The sequence below is a fragment of the Pipistrellus hanaki genome (genome assembly GCF_964339955.1).
Source record: "Pipistrellus hanaki genome assembly, chromosome: 9".
Taxonomy (NCBI): Eukaryota; Metazoa; Chordata; class Mammalia; order Chiroptera; family Vespertilionidae; genus Pipistrellus; species Pipistrellus hanaki.
The window spans coordinates 65,936,806-65,956,460 of NC_140511.1; the positions used below are offsets into that span (position 1 = coordinate 65,936,806).

Sequence of the window (19,655 nt, forward strand, 5' to 3'; positions counted from 1 at the left end):
CTAATCAGAGGGGGAATGAAAGGAGTTAAAGCAGAATTAGGTAGATAGGGTGAGGGGTAGAAGAAGGAGAAATCGTGGAGCTAGATGAAACAAACAAAAAAACTTTGGTTTTTTTTTTTTGGGGGGGGGGGTGTTTGTTTGTTTTTTTAAATATATTTTATTGATTTCTTACAGAAAGGAAGGAAGAGGGATAGAGAGCTAGAAATATCGGTGAGAGAGAAACATTGACCAGCTGCCTCCTGCACACCCCCCACCGGGGTTGTACCCACAACCAATGTATATGCCCTTGACTGGAATCGAACCTGGGACACTGCAGTCCGCAGACTGATGCTCCATCCACTGAGCCAAATCGGTTTCAGCAAAAATAAATAAATAAATAAATAAATAAATAAATAAATAAAGTGTTTTTGAAGAAAACAGGATGGAGAGCAGAAAAATTTTGGAATGAGGATACCGGCACAGATAGACAAAGAGCAGGCCTTTAGCCGATATAAGGGGGAAGAGCAGAATGCTTTGAGGGCAACCCATTTGGATCTCCCTCCTGAGCGGGGAGCCTGTGTTTGTTTGCAATAAATTCCTGCCTCGTTTGAAAGCCTCTGACCCGCAGCTTGATTCTTCGATTCTGTGACACAAGACCCCGGGGAAATTTTTCTGCTTACCGGTTCTGATTCTGGTATCATTGGGTCCCCAGCACTGGCTGGGCTGGTATGTCAGCTGTGTGGCCTGGGGACAGGCATCTCGCCTCTCTGGGCCTCCTTTCCTCATCTGTGAGATCAAGACAACAGCAGTACCTGGTGAGAGAGACTTGACTGGTGGTTACGTGAGCTAGAAAGGGGCCAAGTCATAAACGTTGGGCCTGACACAGAGCGGGCCTCCACACACATTAGCTCGTCTGGCAGCTTTCATCACATCATCAAAGAAGTTCAGGTTCCTGAAGAGGTTAAAGATCACTACGGATATTACTACTGTGCCCAGGCTCAGAGGAGGAAACTGAGGATGGGGAAAGCTAAGCCAGTAACGAGAGAAAGAGCCAGACCGAGGAGTGCCGGGGAGGGAGGAATGAGTTCCAACCCGGGGGGAGAGGTGACACCTGAGCTGGGCTTTGAAGGATGGGTTGAATTTCACCAGGCAGATAGGGGGGCGAATGTCTCAGGAAGTAGGAGCAACATGGCAAAGGAACAGAAGGTGGGTGGTTTAGGCTTGGCCTTCAGAGAAGCAGGGCATGGAAGAGTGAGGGGTTAGTATTGGGGGAGATTTTGGGTTTTTTGAAATAAATAAATATATATATATATATATATATATATATATATATATATATATATATATATCTCCGATTTCTTACAGAGAGGAAGGGAGTGAGATAGAGAGTTAGAAACATTGGTCAGCTGCCTCCTGCATACCCACTACTAGGTACGTGCCCTTGACCAGAATCGAACCTGGGACCTTTCAGTCCACAGGCTGACGCTCTATCAAACCGGTTTCAGCTGGGGGGAGATTTTGAAAGCTTCAATAACTAGTCTGGATAGAGATGCTATGTGCAGCATGATATAAACCGCCAGGTGACTAACACTGCCCCCAGGTCCCCCCCGTACCTCGGGGTTCCCCATCTGGAAGACGGGAACACACCTCCACTAAAAGGAACTAAATAGCTCCTACCAGTCATGCAGAGAAGGTAAAGGGACCTCACCTGTTGACTGCCCTCTTTTGTTTAAACATGATGTCATCATAATTCACCAGGAATCATGTTTCTCCCTGCCTCCTCCCCTTCTCGGGCAGAGACAGATGGTTTGAAAGGCGGTTGTGTTCACGCTGCCCAGAGGGAAGGAAAGATGCCAGGCCTGCGGGCTGCCCCGATATGCACAGGCCCTTCGGAGCCATCCAGGCCTCCACAGCTTCATGGCAAACGGCTCTGTGAACCCTGGTCGTCTTCTCTTGGCTTTCTCCTGGGTGAAACGGATGCCTGCGCGGCAGTGTTGGATGGAACCGGATTTCCCCACCACGTGGTGATGACATAGAACACACAGCCTTTTCAGTAACAGGCGTTAAAACCGGAATGGTAAACTACCTGTTCCGTCACAAACGGATCGCACAGGGGACAGCAGACATGAATCCGGAGGGGGCGTGGTGTAAACTACCTGAGGGCAGGGATTGGGTTTTTCTCCCCCTACCACACCTCACAGAGTGACATTAACGAATGTCACTTGAAGGCAGGCAAAATGTGTGCTGCTGCTTGCTTCTGTAAGTGCGTCCAGGGGTATCATGATGTGAAATTTCACTTTTTGCAAGGATAAAGTAGAAAATTTTAGCCTCTTACTTTGCAGAGAGAGAGAGAGAGAGAGAGAGAGAGAGAGAGAGAGAGAGAGAGCGACTTTATTCCAATTTACAAGTCTCTTCCTCAGATGTTACTTCTCCTGGAACTTCTTAGCTACCACAAAGCCAAGTTGGATGTGCATCCCTTCATAGTGTCCTGTCTCCCTGTGTGAACCTTATCTAGCCACAGCGTTGTAATTGCCTGTTTATTTAACCATCTTCCTCATGGGACTCTAAGTAAGTCTTAAAGAGTGCCTTATTTTATCACTGCGTGCCCAGCACATAAGTCATCCAAACAATATTAATTTAGTTGAACTGAAAGCATTCCTTTGAATTGCAAACTGTGGAATTAAATATATGCCTATTCATTTTCTCTCTCTCTTCTCTCTCTCTCTCTCTCTCTCTCTCTCTCTCTCTCACACACACACACACACACACACACACACACACACACCTCCCAAATCCAATTTACAAACCACTTTTCAGGGATCAATCTACTGTGCAAAATTCAGGGCTCATTCTCTCTGAGAATATGACGATATTTGACCTTTTCATCATGTCCACCTTCCAGCAAAAGTGACAGCTCTGCTGACTATGGAGCCAGGTGCAGAGGGAACAAAGGAGCTGGCCCCAGAGGTTGGATCAGGGGCTCCTGGATGTGTTCCAAAAGGGCCTGGTAGGCATTGCCCAGTGGCTTGTTAGGATACAGATTCTCATTGTTTTCTATGGACTGTAGAGGACGCGGCCTGGGGATGCGTATTTTTAAGCAGCGCCTTGCGTCACTCTTGCTGTCAAGCAGGATTGGAAAGCACTGTTCATCCCATCGTTGGCCTGCATTGTGTTCCCGGTAGAAATAAAGACCAGTGATCAGGTACCTACTAGGTGCCAGGCACTGCTCTAGTTACTTGACATTATTTCTACTCCTTAGGACAAGCCTGTAGAACAGGTATCATTATCAATATTTGACAAACAAGGAAACTAAGCCTCAGAGACGTTTAGTTACTTACACAGGCAAAACCAGGGATGGAACCCTGTCTTTCTTGCAATTATGTCCTGGTGTCCCGATCTTTGACATTTATAAATAAGTTACTGTAAAGTGCTCGATGTGTTGGCTGTTGTTATTACTTTTATTATTACTCCCTGAGCCTCCTTTTTCTCAATTCTAAAATGGGAAGGCTGGTACAACCACTGTGGAGAACAGTGTGGAGTTTCCTCAAAAAACTGAAAATGGAACTCCCATTTGACCCAGTAATCCCACTCCTAGGAATATATCCCGAGAAACTAGAAACACCAATCAGAAAGGATATCTGCACCCCTATGTTCATAGCAGCACAATTTACAATAGCTAGGATTTGGAAACAGACTAGGTGCCCATCAGCAGATGACTGGATCAAAAAACTATGGTACATCTACACAATGGAATACTACGCTGCCATAAAAAAGAAGTAATTCTTATCATTTGCAGCAACCTGGATGGAATTGGAGAACATCATGCTGAGTGAAATAAGCCAGTCAATGAAAGAAAAACAGCACATGATCTCACTCATTTGTGGCTAATAAAGAACATTATAAACTGATGAACAAAAAGATAGATATAGAGGCAGTAAAGCAACAAAAAGACTGTCAAATTACAGCGGGAAGGTTAGGGATAGGTGGGGGAGATAAGAAATCAACCGAAAGACTTGTATGCATGCATATAAGCATAACCAATGGATGCAAAACTCTGGGGAGGGAGGGCATGTATGGGAGTGGGGGGTGGGGGCAATGGTAAGATATGTATACATATAATACCTTAATAAAAAATGGAAAAAAAATAAAATGGGAAGGGACAGAGGACACAAGACTTTCTACTTCATTCCCCAAGAACAGGGAACAGGCAGGCAGCCATGTTGAATGGCGTGTCCACCATCCCACCAGGAGGCAGGCCTGCCGGGCACCAGCCTGGAACCAGGTCACCAGCCCCGCAGGGAGTCCATTCAGCCTGGCAACCCTCCGTTTATTTTAGAAGCCACCACAAGGGCAAGCCATTCTCCAGAGTCCTCCTAAGCGGAATGGAATGTTTCTTGGGAGTCTGATTAGCTAATGTCACAGGCATGGCTGCCCCAAGACCTTCCTGCTTCACAGACTTGCACTGAATCAGAATGGGAAGGAAGACTTAGAAAGTTCTTTCTAAAAAAAAAAGAAAGAAAGAAAGAAAGAAAAAGTAGCACTTCATCTTTATAATAGTAACAGGATGTCTCCTGTGGACTAATAACTGAGCTGTGGTTAGAACTCCATGTTTGTCCACCAGACCTCAGTTCCTCCCCACACAGAGCCTTAATCACCTGCCCGTGCAGAGAGCCAGGGAGTGCCTTGGCAATGCCTATTCTGTTTCTTCAAGCGCTTGCAACATTAGCCTTTTCCTAATTTGTGTGCGTGTGTCAAGACTGAAAACAGGGTTTCCCTCCAAAAGAAGCAGTTGCAAGTGGCAGATTGTCAGTGTGGGCATGGAAGCCTCTTGTAGCCAGTGCGGGGTCTGGAGAACAGGCACAGAGCCACTGCCCTCCCAAGTCCCACCCTCTCTGAAGTCCTAGGCAGCCACAGGGGTGAGCCCACTGCCCTCTTTACTCACAGCCGTGAAGCTTCCCGTGAGCCCAGAACCTCCACATTCTGGCAAGACAGACCCAGGCCCCACAGTCTTAGGGCACCTGGAAACACAGCCAGGGGGGGCGGGGGGCGGGGGTTGATGGGAGACCTCAGGGACAAGGGGACTTTTGTCCAGGGCTTGAGAACAACTTCTGCACAAAGACCAGAAGTGGCAGGCAGGGGCAGGAGGCCGTCAAGCAGAAATGTCACCTCAAACAAAGAAAGAGCTGCAAGGTATAAAGACAAGAGGGAGAGTGAGCAGGAGGCCCACGGTCCCAGGGCTTCTTGGCAGCTGGGTCCTTACAGGCTTGTTAACGATAAATTTAATTTTGTTCAGGTTTGAAAAGAATTGTGTGTGATTTTCCCCCGCAGGTTAAAAAACGTCTTAATCACACTGTGCTGGGTGTATAGAACACCTGGGTCAGGGTTAGGGTAAGAAATTAGGGTGAGAAATCAACTTGTTAACAACTATGTAGTGGAATCTTGCCAGTAGGGAAGACAATACCCTGCAATCTAAATAAGAAAAAAAAAAATCATGTACAGCAATCTAGTTACATTATGTATATAACTGGCATGTGAACATATATGTCACATTTGATTGACATAGCAATAAACTGTAGTGTGTATGAGTATGGACTCTGGAATCAGCTGCCTGGGTTCAAATTCTAGTCCTGCCGTTTATTAGCTTTGTGATCCTGGACAAGTTACTTAGGTTTTCTGTGTCCCAATATCCTTATCTAAAAATGAGGACATTCTTGATGATAACATCTACCTCATGGGATTATTACTAGTATAAGTACTTAAAAATAGTTAAAGTATTTAACTGATAGTACTGCCTGGAATAAAGTAAACATCATGTAATAAAAGATGTTACTAAAATAATTTTTTGACAGATTAGAAGTAGGGTGGTATAATGAGAAGAATATGTGCTTTGGATCAGATGATCATAGGTTCAAATCGTATATACTTGCTACACAGTTTTGGCCTTCAGTTCCTCACATAAGGAATGGGATGGTAATTCATTGCCATGAAGATGACAGGAAATGACACATGCAAAGTGCCTGGCATGTATTCCAGGAGCCCCATGTGGTAGAAGCTTAGTGATTGACAGAAATTAGAAGGAGATTGGGAGTCAGAGCCCTAAGACTGTATTACCCAGGTATCTGGGCACTGACCAGTCAATCAGTCCTCTAGGGCTTAGTTTCTTCCTTTGCAAAATGGAGGTTAGATTAGTGTATCAGTCAGGATGAGCTAGCTTATGCTGCAGCAAAAAACATCTCCCCCGATCTCAATGACTGAAAAGAACAAACCTGTATGTGTTGTTCTCACTCCATGTCCCCACAGATCCCCTGAGGGCTGGGCTTCACATCAGCCTCGCCTCGGGAGCCATCTGCTGGAGCAGACATTCGCTGAAACTTTGCCACTTGCTGTGGCAAAGGGAAAAAGAGCTTTGGAGAGTCTTGAACCATAAATTAAATGCTCTGTCCTGGAAGGGACACTAGCCTCCCTCACTCACAGATCATTAGCCAGAACTAGTCATATGGCCCCACCCAACTACGAGGGGCCAGGAAGGACAATCCTACCATGTGCCCAGAAAGCACAGCTAGAAATGCCTGGTGAACAGCGCTCATGACCAGCACAATGATACAGCCTCTAAAATCCTGCTATTAAAAGTGTGATCTGCCCTAACCAGTTTGGCTCAGTGAATAGAGCATCGGTCTGCAGACTGCAAGGTCCCAGGCTCGATTCCAGTCAAGGGCATGTACCTTGATTGTGGGCACATCCCCAATAGGAGGAGTGCAGGAGGCAGCTGATCGATGTTTCACTAGGGGCCCGGTGCATGAAAATTTATGCACTGGAGGGAGGATCCCTCAGCCCTCTCACAATCCAGGAGCTCTCAGGGGTGAGAGGTGACTCGGCAATCAGGGGAAGGCGATGCCCCATCACACCTCTGCTGCTGCCACTGCCAGCAGCACAATCCTCGGCCAGCCCTGGTTACCTGAGACTCTTGCGGCCCTAGGTGGCTGGGCAGCTGCCATCCGAGACTTGCCTGTGCCTTGGGCTGGCCCTGGGAAGTTGGGGAGCTAAAGGGACTAGGGGACCCCAGAGACAAGGGTGTAGCAAGGCCTGGCGGGACTGAGGGGACTGGGTGCCCCCATCTTGTGACTGTGGGCTCCGCCATCTTTTAGGGCAGGGCAGTCAATTAGCATATTCCCTCTTTATTAGATAGGATAGATATACTACTAAATCTACTTCTCTGCATTAAATCAGACTCTGCATTTTATCAAACTCCCCAGTAGATTTCTATAGACATTCAAGTTTGAGACAGCTGGCCTGATCTATTCAGTAGCAGGGCAGCAAACTGCTTAAGAGCCCAGTTCTCAGCCTTTGTTGGTGGATTTGGTTAACATGCTTATTCCTGAGCCACCAGCTCAGAGTTCTGTTTCGCATTGGAATGAGAGCCCAGGAATCTGCACTCAGCAGCACAGGTGCAGTTAGCTTCCTCCAACCACACTGAGAAAATCCTCTCAGGTTCACACTAAGTCTGGGATTTTTTTTTTTTTCCTATAAAGCACAATGGATTTTAAAAGGCCTAGACTCTCACATAGAAGCAGAATACCTAAGAATCTCCTTTCACTTTCTTAGAAACTCTAATCTAAGATAGGGAGGTGGTAAAGACCTGAATACCTATTACCATTATTGGCACCTCTGTCCCAGGCTCCGCCCCAGGCTCTGTGCAAACCACTTTAAACAGTTGATCTCCCTTCATCCTGACCACAGCCCTTACCGGGGGCCCTGTTCTGACCCCCAATTTATAGTTAAGGGAACTGCAGAGCACACAGTTTTAGGAACTTGCACAAAGACACAGCGGAGGCGGAACCAGGAGGTAGACACAGATCTGCCTGGAGTTAACCACTACGTGATGGCTTCCAGGGAGGCACCCTAAGCGGGTCCTTCTGCAGAATTCCTTGCCCACCCTGAGCGTCTCCCACACGGTTCTTTAGCCTTTTGCCAAGGACAGCATGACACAGAGACTCCTGGAGTTCTTACATGTACACAGTAAATGCACAATGTCAAGACACAAATTGCTCTCCTCCCTCGATTCTTATTCATCTGTTGCTGTCATTTCCTCTCATGGACATTTTCATCGGGTGTTTTTTTCTGAGCCTTGCATCCACTCTGATGAAAAATGCCACTGCTCTTCTCCAAGTTTGTCATTCTCAAATTCAGGAAATTGTAGAATGTGATCCATGACAACGAACCATGGAGGCCGCCCAGACCAGCCTGCTCATGACACCGATGAAGAAACTGAGGTGCAGTGAGGTTAAGTGATTTGCGAATGGGTCACACAATAAAGTTAGCAATAAGGTTTCTGTCCTGTGATCTACTGGACTCTTCTCCCTCTCCTCTGAGTGATGGGCAGGAAAGAAAATAAAATATCCGTCATTCTGGGCCTCCACCCTTCTCCATTGACTGTAATTCATTTCTGAGCTGTTAAGAAATATCAACGTGCTTGATTTACTAGTAACCAAAGCCATACAGAACATGAAGCATATTTGCGTCGAGCCTCTGGGCCCTTGGACAGCAAGTTGGGCTGGGCTGGGCTGGGCTGGGCTCGGCCAGTTTCTGACTTGGCCATCATCCTAAGCAGAGAAACCCAGAGTTGTAGGCCAGCTGTGATCCCGGTGTAGGTGTCCTCAAGGTGTCCTCAAGGTGTCCTACAGCAGGTGTCCTCAAGGTCTCAGCTTTTCTGGCAAAGCTCCTTTTCCCTCCGTTTTCCTTGCTCTGATCCCTTCTGACACATTGACAACCTGGAGACTCGTTGTGCCTGAGGTGCGACATTCACAATGCAGAGAGTTAACCCACACAGGGCAGAACAGTGAAGGATCCTGCCCCACTCCCTAACTCAACTTCCCATGTTCCTGGGAGGATCCATGGCTCCGGGTCCCCTGGCCTTCAGCACCAACCTGAGGAAGCAGGTGTGTTCTCTGCACACATGGCCACAGCAGATGTCAGCCAGACAATGTAACCCATTCTCAGAGCTGAAAGGGGGTTTAGCGGTCGTGCATTCAACCCTTGATTTTAATGATCAATAACTGAAGGTCCAGAGGAAGACAAGGGCTGTATAAAGCCATGGAGACGTTTATAGGAAAAGTCAAATGGGGACTGGATAGGAGGTGTTCTACCTTTTTACACTTGATCTTAGCCAGAAGACCAAGAAGCGATTCTGACATTGTAAAGTTTACAGAGTCCTTTCACATACAGTCAGGAACAAGACTCAAAATAGTTTCCCCCGGTAGGCCCGGGCTCTGATGAATCAGGACAGGCACCAGCCCACAGCCCTACACACATTAACACCCTTGGCCCTCTCAGCAATCCTGGGATGCGAGCCCTGTTCATATTCCCATCTCACAGATGGGGAATTGGAGGCTCAGAAAGATGGACGTTTAACAACGTTTACCATCTGAGCTAATACCTGTGCTTGCTTGTTTGCAGGTTACCAGACAAGTTAAGCAAAAAGGAGAGCTTGATTGTGAGACCACTAAGGTGTCTGGCAGACCCCCAAGGCAGGCACGCACATGGCCTCTGCTAGGCCTGGCAACCAAGACTGGAAAAGCCACCAAGGGCCCAGGTCAGTGTGTCTGCACACCTGTCTCTGCTTCTCTCCTATGGGCTGCCCTTCTCTGCATTGCTTGTACTTCTTCCCAGTTTCCTCACCTCTGTTTCAGGTTTTGATAGTGAATCCTAGTGCATTTGAAATCCCAATCCCCATAAGGAATCTGATTGGCTCAGCTTGGATCCCATGTCCACCCTAGTCTAATCAATCATATAAAAATGGCCACCAGCATTGGGAGCAGAGGCACAGACAGGGGGATGTAGATACTCCCAAAGGTTGTCTACTACAGTCACACAGGACATGCAGAGTCAGGACTGAGTCCCCGTCTGGACTCTCAGAACAGAATGCTCATTCCATAGAACCACTGATCCCTCGGTTTCCAGGGTCACATCCAAATACATGACTGCTCACTCTGCACTCAACCTTGGAAGCCAATGGACATCCCTGCTGCCCTGGAAGGATTTTGGCCAAGGTCTGAGAGTATTGATGAAATTAGACTAAGAAGCAAAGGAAGGCTAAAACCTGCCTTCCCGGGGAGCCCCAGGCTCCTGCCTGCTCCTTGCCCTCTGTTTGAGTGGTGGCTGACTCTGTGGGGAGCACTGCATGGGGCCAGCACAGGTGGAGGGAATATCTGAAGGGAACCTCCACATCCAAGGCCTGCCCAGAGGCAGGCAGGAAGCTGGGGCCAGGCAGCCAGAGCTAGGCAGCTGGAAGCCAGAGCTGCTACTCAGAGGCAGGGGTGTGGCCACGCAAACGCCCAAAGGAGGGGAGAGTGGAACGGAAGCGGACACACTGCAGGATGCCTCCCTGCAGAGGCTTGGGAACTGGCTCCTAAAGACAATGGTGGGATGGAACATGAGACACACACGGTGTCGGTGGGAATGGAAACCAATCCAGGCTCTTTGGAGGCAGTTTGGCAATATATATTAAAAGTCTTCAATAATAACAACAACAACAATAATAAAGGCATATTTATCCCAGAAAATCCACCGTTACTGTTTCTCCACAGCCTATAAAAAAAAAAGCATGACATATAGAAGGGACTTACTTAAAAAAAAAACTGCTGAATGAATGGCTGGACAAATAACATGTGAATAAAGAGAGAGAGATATATGCAAGGATGATCACTACACCACCAAATTAGAAACAACCTAAATGGGTGGACTCGTTACATACCTGATGATGTAGCCTTATAGGAGAATAAAGATAATTAAAATGATGGCATTTTAATTATAAATAAAGATAGAAATAAACAAAGAGAAACTAAATAAATAAATAGTTAGAAAGTGACAGCATAGGTTTCTATTGTTGCTTTGGAACAACATGCTCAATATTTCATTGGGGGGGAAGCAAGACGAAAATAATCTCATTTTACATAGAGAAAAACATTTTAATACATGCATGACAGAAGTTAATAATGCACCAAATGATAACTGTGGGAGGTGAGATTTCAGATCATTCTCAGCCTTTCTCTTTTAGTTTCTTTCCACTTTCTAATTTGTCTACAATGACTATGTGTGACTTGTATAAATACAAATAATGGGAGAGAACAAATTAATACATGAAAATATTTCTCTTCCATAAAGAGCGAAGTGAGTCACCCTGGCAGGGTGGCTCAATTGATTGGAGCGTCATCCCAAACACCAAAAGGTTGCAGGTTCGATCCCAGTCAGGGCACATATGGGAGGCCACCGAACAGTGTTTCTCTCTCACATCAATGTTTTTCTCTCTCTCCCCTCCTCTCTCTCTAAAATCAATAAACAAATCCTCATGTGAGGATCCTAAAAAATAATAATAATAAATAAAATAAGTGTATCCAGGAGAGGGATGAATACAAGTGATCATCCAATAAATGGTTAGGGATCACCGATGGTGTGCAGCACCCAGAGCTTCAGCAGCTACCAAGATGTGTAAGGCCAGGTCCCTGCCCTCCAGGAGTCAATGGCAGCAAATCACCGAGGAGAGTGGGAGATGGCTGCAGCTCATGCTGAAGCCATGGTGGGCACGTGGCCACCAGAGCCTTCTGCTTCCTGTGACCAGGGATAGACCGAGATGAGGCAGGAGGGCTGTGGCAGGGGGCAAGCTGGAGAGCCAGAGATGCAGCCAGGACCAGGGAGAACCAAAACAAGGGTGGCAAAGATGGATGAGAGCCAACAACTTCAGTGACAATTGAGTATAGCAGGGGGGGAAATAAAAAACCCAACATTGTACTGTGCTAGGTGGGATACAGGTGCTAGAAATAATTGAAACTAGCAAGTCCCAGTTTTCATGGAGTTATAGTCAAGGGGGTTTGGGGGTAGAGAAAATTGACCACTCAAACAAATAAACAAACATAAGAAAATACCAGCGAAAAGCACTATTCATTTTTAAGCCCCATCTAAATATGCCTTATCGTCTTACATCAAACAATATATGTCACAAGAAAAAAAAATTAATGAACATACTCATGCTTACTATCTATATTTAAGTTATTTTGCCTCATTTTTTTCATATTTTTCTGTCGCTATTTTTATTGTTGATATGTTTTAAAGTACACACATCATGACATTTCATCCCTAAATACACATCTCTAAAACTTAAAGACATTATTCTACTTAGCTTCAACATTATCATAATCAACAAAATTAACAACAATTTCTTTATATAACCAAATACTCTGTCCATAGCCAAATATATACAACTGGAGGCTTGGTGCATGGATTGATGCATAGGTGGGATCACTCAGCCTGGCCTGTGCCCTCTTGCAATCTGGGACCCCTCGGGGGATGTCAGACTGCTAGTTTTGGCCTAATCCCCACAGGCCAGGCCAAAACTAGCAGTCTGACATCCAGGGTCCAAGCCTCTAGTATGCATATAAGGTCTTTGTTTAATCTCTTTCCACCCTCCTCATTCCCCCCTTCCCTCTGAGACTTATCCATCTGTTCCATGTTTCCATGCCTGTGTGTTGAGCATCTGCCCCTGGTGGTCAGTGCATGTCATACCTAAAGATTGAACGGTCTAATGGTCGCTTAGGCTTTCTTATATATAGATTCTTCCCAAAATCGTTTTTAATGCTGGTTTTTTAAATAGGATTTAGCTGAAACCAGTTTGGCTCAGTGGATAGAGCGGGCCTGCGGACTGAAAGGTCCCAGGTTCAATTTTTATCAAGGGCATGTACCTTGGTTGCGGGCACATCCCCAGTGGGGGATGTACAAGAGGCAGCTGATCGATGTTTCTGACTCTCTATCCCTCTCCCTTCCTCTCTGTAAAAAATCAATAAAATATATTTAAAAAAAAAAAAAAGATTTAAAGACAAAGATAACCAAGCACCAGGTGTAGATGATAATTGAATCTTATTTTATTTATTTACTTTATTTTATTTATTTATTTATTTAAAATATGTTTTATTGATTTTTTACAAAGAGGAAGGGAGAGGGATAGAGAACTAGAAACATCAACGAGAGAAAAACATTGACCAGCTGCCTCCTGCACACCCCCTACTGGCTCTTGTGACCAGAATCGAACCTGGGACCCCTCAGTCCGAAGGCCAATGATCTATCCACTGAGCCAAACTGGTCTCGGCTGTCTTTAAATCTTTTAATATCTATATCTATATCTACATCTCATCTACTTTATAACTATATCTATAGCTATAACTCCACTGTCAATATGACTGCTCTTGTCATGAACCCAGAAGAGAATATATCCTAACCAGACCCAGCCAAGAATAACCCAGGCTATGTGTGGGTGGTCAATGCCTGGTCCCTTCCACCCACTGCTAAGAGGTGACTGACTCCGCATGAAATCTCTGGCCTTGGGAAAAACAAAGGATACTTATTTGTGAGTTAGCCTTGTACAAGAAGGACTATAGTCTCTCTCTCTCTCTCTATCCTCACCTTTCTTGTATAATTCAAAGAGACGAGCGGGTGTAACTGGAAGGATATAGACATGCAAGGCCTCAAATCTGGCTCCATGACTATGGAGCAATATGGCCTTGGACAAGTCATTTCACCCCAATACCTATAAAATGAAGATAATACCCATTTTTGGGGTGTTGTGAGGATGAAATGAATTCACTTATATTCACTTATATACATGCCCATCACAGTGCTTTGATTCCCTATCAAGCTCTAGTTACCAAATTCAGTTCCTCTTCTTCCTGTTGACATGCCAGAGAACATTTCCCAGCTTCCCTTGCTGTTAGAGGTGGCTATGTGATCAAGCTTTGACCATGGAGTGTATGAAAAGTGTGTTGTGCAAGCCACCTCCAGGGCAACCCTTGACATGACCTATTGAAACTGGCAAAATCTCGATGTATCTGGTCCCTGAATGACCACGTGGGGAAAAGCCCTTGCTACCAATGAGGAACGCCTGATTTGGACTTGCCATGAGCAAGAAGTACACCTTTCTAGTGCTGACTGATGTGGGTTGGGGTTTATCTTTTACAGCAGCTAGCATTGCTTTAACCAACACAACGCTCAATGTCAAAGATGAAGCCGTTGCTTAGAAGGAAAACCTAAATTGGCTTGATTTAAGCCACAGTGGCTTTCGGAAAGCCAAATAAGGAACTATGCAACTGTTGGGGAAAACATTTAGATTTCAATATGGTATTTCATAAAATTTATAACGTTTTTAATATTTTTACACCTCTGAGATAATGCTGTGCGTTGATGGCATCTCAAATTGCTGACAGCCGGGCGACAGTCGTGATGTAGCTGCCATCAGCTGCACACGCGCGCGCGCACACGTGGTCACAGCTCTCCATCTTGTCATCCTTTTCCTCGAAGGTCATGCAGGTGTTAGCACCACAGGTGTTGGGTTTAATCACCACCCAAAATGTCTTCAAAATGCCTTTCATGCTGATTTGATACTAAAATGAAAAGTTGTGTGCTAAAAAGGCACACAAAAGAAAGCAGAGCAGCTGGGGAGATGCTAAACGTCTCAATAAAACTTCAAAGAGCTCTTCCAATATGCATAGAGAGAGAATTTTAAGTGATAGTGACGCTTTGTGTCATGGTTTCCTATCCTTTAGAAATACATCAGTAATGGTGTGGGATGCGATGATGGGTGTCTTGGATACGGTGCCGTTATCAACAGGTGAGGAAGAAACCCAGTGTAAACAACGATGATATAACAACTTGCACTTTCCAGGAGCCAAGTATGTGCCAAGCTCTGTGCATTAGTCACATCATCTCACTGAGTCATCGTAACAGCTCTGAGAAGTGGGTACTCTCATATATGATTGCAGATTGTCCTACATGCTATGTGGGAAGGCAAGGGGGTGCTGTGAGAGTGAGGAACTGGGAGGAACAGGATTCAGATTGGGAGAGGAGACCTCCCCAAGAAGTGAGGAGACCTGAAAGGTAAGAGTCAGCATGTTTATTGAGCATCCAAGGTAGCATGTATGTGTCGGCTCACTCCATTCTCATTAGAACCCTGAGAACATTGCTATCAGTTCCACTTTCAGATGAGGAAATCAAGACAGAATAGAGAAGTTGAATGACTTGCTCATACTAACTCAGATCACACAGTGAATGAGTGACAAAACCCCGGATGTTTCCGCGACTCTCAGGCACAGAGCCCACTTCACTATCCTCTCTAGTGATTAAAATGGGGGGTCATCTATATTTAACCAGTAATGGCAGCAGGAAACGAACTGGTTATAAGCAGAGGCTCTGGGCTCAGACTCCTGAGTTCAAAGCCAGGCTCTGCAACTGACCAGCAAGGTGCTTGACCTTTTTATGCCGGGGTTTCTTCATTTGTTATGAGGAATAAGTGAGTTAATACATGTATAGAGCCTAGGTCAGAACCAGAATATAGTACATCCTGAAAAAGTATTACATATCACCACTGTCTTCTTACACTGTTCACAAGAACTCGAAGGAAACCAAGACTCAGAGAGGTGTAGCAGCTTGTCTAAACCCACATGTTTCAAGAAAGGCATCAGGATACAAACCGAAGTCTGCTCACTCAGGAGCCCTTGCTCTACACCTTATACCGAGGAGCTGCCAACTAGAAATGAATCAGGCGTTCAGGTCTTCATTCCTGAAGGCTTCCCAGAAAAGGAGATTCTAAACCCAATGTGACACCTCATTTCAACATCCGAATCCCACCCATAGTAAGGCTCTTTCTCTGCCGATCCGGATTCCATCAGTTTTATTTTAAAGTCATTCATCTTTGAGACCCTGGGAAGATGGGGACTCGGCAATCCGTTTCTTTCTTTTATATCTTGCCCATGCTGTACTTCACGTTTCCTCACCTACGCAGAGAAGGCGGGGACCATTTCTGAATCTGGCACAAAGTAGGTGTTCAACAAAAATGTGTTGTGTGGAGAACATGTTGGTGGTTGCCAGAGGCAGGAAGCAGGGGGAAAAATGAGTTGGAGGAGTGTCAAAAGGTACAAACTTCCACTTATAAAATATTATGTCATGGGATATACTATACAGCACAGAGGCTATAGCTAATAATACTGTATTGTATGTTTGAAAGTGGCTAAGAGAGTAGGCCTTAAAAGTGCTTATCCCAAGGGAAAAAAAATTGTAACTGTGTGAGGGGATGGCTGTTAACTAGACGTATGGTGGTGATCATTGCACAATACTTACATACGAATATTGAACTGTGTTGTACACGGAAATGAACATAGGATTATATGTCAATTATATCTCAACTGAGAATTTGAAGAAATGGCTAAGAACATGTGTTCTATGAACAAATGAGTGCACAATCTCTAAGGCCCCTCCCAGATCAGACAGACCCCTGCTCCCCCCACCTGCACCTCCCCGACACTTGCTTTTCTTTGACTTGCATTTCTTAACCCCAGTATTTCTCAAACAAGGCTGTTGCGAGGGCATTCTGAGGACATTGTGGAGTTGAAGTGGTCTTGGTATGTGGTGACACCCTGAGTTTCCTCCTTCCTCATTCCCTTGGGCCAGTTTTTGACCAACAGGATATAGAGGGAGGGGAGTGTCTGCATGGAGGAGGGGGGTGCTGAGGTTGGCAGTTGGCAGGTAGATAATGTGTGACTGGAGCCATCAAAATAGCTCCTTGGTTGCAAACCATGGAAACAATCTCAAACAATCATAAGAAAAAAGGAAAGGCATGTATCAATCACATAACTTGGAATTCAAGTGTGTGCTGGTTTCATGCAGGAGTCCTAACATTCAAATAAGTCCTCAACTTTCCTCTTTTTCTCTCTCCCTGCCCTGTGTTTGATCACACTCTCTTCTCAGAAGGCAGACATTCTCCAAATGATGGCTGCTGACCACCCTCCAGCTGCAGAGAACTCTAACCATCATGACTGTTAAAGTTGGGGGCAGGGAGAAGGGCTCGCCAGGGGAGGAAGCTAAGCCTGTTCTCTTCTGGGGGGAAAGAAAAAAAAAAAGAAAAAACCACACAGCTTTCTCAGAAGTTCCAGAGTAACTTGCCCTTTGGTCTCATTGACAAAAAGGGGGTCCCAGGAATACCCCTAGCCACAAAGGAGGACGGGGAAATGGGAAACAAGATTGTTGTTGGCTTAGGTGTATCACAACCATGATCCATTGCCAGGAGTGGCCACATGGTCACCCTGAACAAAACTGGGATTTCTTCTAGGAAGGAGAGAAACTAGATTAGGTAGGTAATGAATGGTGTTACCACAGGAGGTGTTATAAAACCATCTCACCAGATCACATCATAAGAACATTGAGGAAAAGTTAGGAAAAGAAGTGGAAATGCTAGCGACAAAGATACAACTAGTGCACATATTAGACTTGGGAAGCAAGGAGATGAAAGCTAGGAGAAGAGGTAAATCAGGGGAGGTGGGTGTGACCAGAAAGAAGAGGACCAGACAACTGTGACAGCACCAATCAGGACATTTCCTGGAACTCACAGTTCTTATCTAAGGATGTTCTGGAGCAGAAGTTCAAGAAATACAGAGGTTCTTAATGAGCAAGGAGCAGGGAGAGGTCTTCTCACCATGGTGAGTCTGAGTCCCTCCCACAGTTTTTATTCAATCCCCACTGTTCAGGCTCCAAGGTAACTCTAAACCAGTGTTTCCCAAACTTCTCTCATGATGAGAATCACCTGGTGGAGTTGTTAAAACACAGATTCCTGAATCCCAACTAAGAAGTGCTAAACTAGAATTTTTGAGAACATATAGGTAAAATTGCATACCTAACTTAGTGCTCTGTATATAACATCTGTCTTAGAGCACTAGTTAAGTCTTAGAGCACTAGTTAAGTATACAATTTTACCTATATGTTCCCAAAAATTCTAGTTTAGCACTTCTTAGTTGGGATTCAGGAATCTGTGTTTTAACAACTCCACCAGGTGATTCTCATCATGAGAGAAGTTTGGGAAACACTGCTCTAAACCAAAGCAACAAAGCCCCAACCCAAGGGGAGACATACTGAGAAATCTTCAGTGGTTTCCCACCACCATGAGCTTCCCAGCCTGGCACCACTGTCCTCTCCAGCTTCATCTCTCACTATAACTCTTCCCTCCTATTGCTCCAGCTCCCCACAGCTCCCTAATCCAGCCTGCACTTTCCTGACTCCCGGATTTTGCTCTCTCTGTCCTTTCTGGCCTTGTCTTGCTCTGACCTCTCTGAGTCTCCATTTCCTTAAAAAAAGGGAAATATTTTGATTCATAGATGTTGTGAGAGTTATCAAAATGTGATAAAACACGGTAAAAGGCCCAGCCGGTGTGGCTCAGTGGTTGAGCATCAACCTATGAACTAGGACGGCACAGTTCGATTCCCAGTCAGGGCACATGCCTGGGTTGTGGACTCAATCCCCAGTAGGGAGGCATGCAGGAGACCACCGACTGATTCTCTCTCATCATCGATGTTTCTATATCCCTCTCTCCCTCTCTCTTCCTCTCTGAAATCAATAAAATACATATATATATATGTTAATGTTAAGTGCTTAGAACACTACCTGGCACATAGTAAGTGCTCAATATATGTTAGTTGTTTTTATCCATTGATCGCTGTTTTGAAATCTGAACTCAGTATACACATTACAGTACTTACCCATTTGTGAATGAACACATCAAGAGGGCGAGCACCATGAGGTCCAAAGGGATGTGTTTGGCTGCCCTCTGCTCCTTGTTCTCCTTTGTTGGTGCATGCCAAGCACACTGCTCTTCTTGACTAGTTCACTAGAGATGACAGCCTGACAAGGAACAGAATGTGTCTGTCCAGGACATGTTGGAGAGTGCAGAGTGAGGTTGGGCAAAAAGTCAACCTCTGGGGCTGTTCCCTCTTGCTGGCTGGCCCTGGGGCCCCCACCAGGAAATGGAGCCCACCCACAATTTCACAAGGAGCTCTTAGGAAAGTCAGGTGGATTCATCTGCTGACCATGTTGCAGTTCAGACCTGTCACCAGGCTTCTCCTCCAAAAGGCAGGGACCTGTGGCTGTGAGGAGGTGCAGTCTAAGTGCCACTCTGCCTCCATTCAAGGCCCACCAGCGGTGACTCAGCAGGAAGCCAGCAGGGCCTGAGTCACTCCCTCCCCTAAGGCCACACCCACCGTTTCCCTCCAGGGCTGGGAACTCTGCTTAGAGCTGGAGGTGTAAAGCTTCGGTACCTGGGTTTACCCAGGCCAATGACATCATTGCTGTAACGTAGCTTCACAGTTTAGTGCAGGAACTCTGGCATGGGACTGACCGGGTTAGAAGGCTGACTCTGCCTCTATGTAACCCAGAGCAAGTTCCTTGGAGCCTCTGGCCACAGTCTGCCCATCTGTAAATTGGAACAAGAGCAGTATCTCTCCCTCACCCGAGGGAAAGAGCTTGGAACTTCGTATGGTATGTTGATAGAGCTTCTCTAACATGCCAGGCCTGGTCCCACCTCAGGGCCTTTGCATGTGCCGTTTTCTCTTCCTAGAATGTTTCTGCCCCAGATGGCCAGCTCCCAAACTTAATTCAGGTCTTTACTAAATTTCATTTTCTCAAGGAAGCCTTCAGCGGCCACCTCATTTCCATAACCTCCCCAACACTTCGTATTCCCTTCCTCACTTTTTCTCCCTAGTACTATTTATCATCATCTAATAGACCATGTATTTTAATCAGGAATCTTCTCTATTTCTATCTCCCCCACCACCCCTACTAGAATTCAAGTTCCATTTTTGTCTGCTTTCCTCACT

General features: G+C 45.7%; 1 pseudogene across 1 annotated transcript in view; it reads right to left on the reverse strand.

The window, feature by feature from the left end:
• Positions 1 to 216: 216 nt before the first annotated feature.
• The window catches only part of LOC311628097 (small ribosomal subunit protein eS24-like), a 210,116-nt pseudogene continuing 190,677 nt past the window's right edge, over positions 217 to 19,655 (reverse strand). Inside the window, exon 2 of the transcript XR_014797070.1 lies at positions 217 to 239. The product of XR_014797070.1 is annotated as a small ribosomal subunit protein eS24-like (transcript). The remainder of the gene's footprint in view (positions 240 to 19,655) is intronic.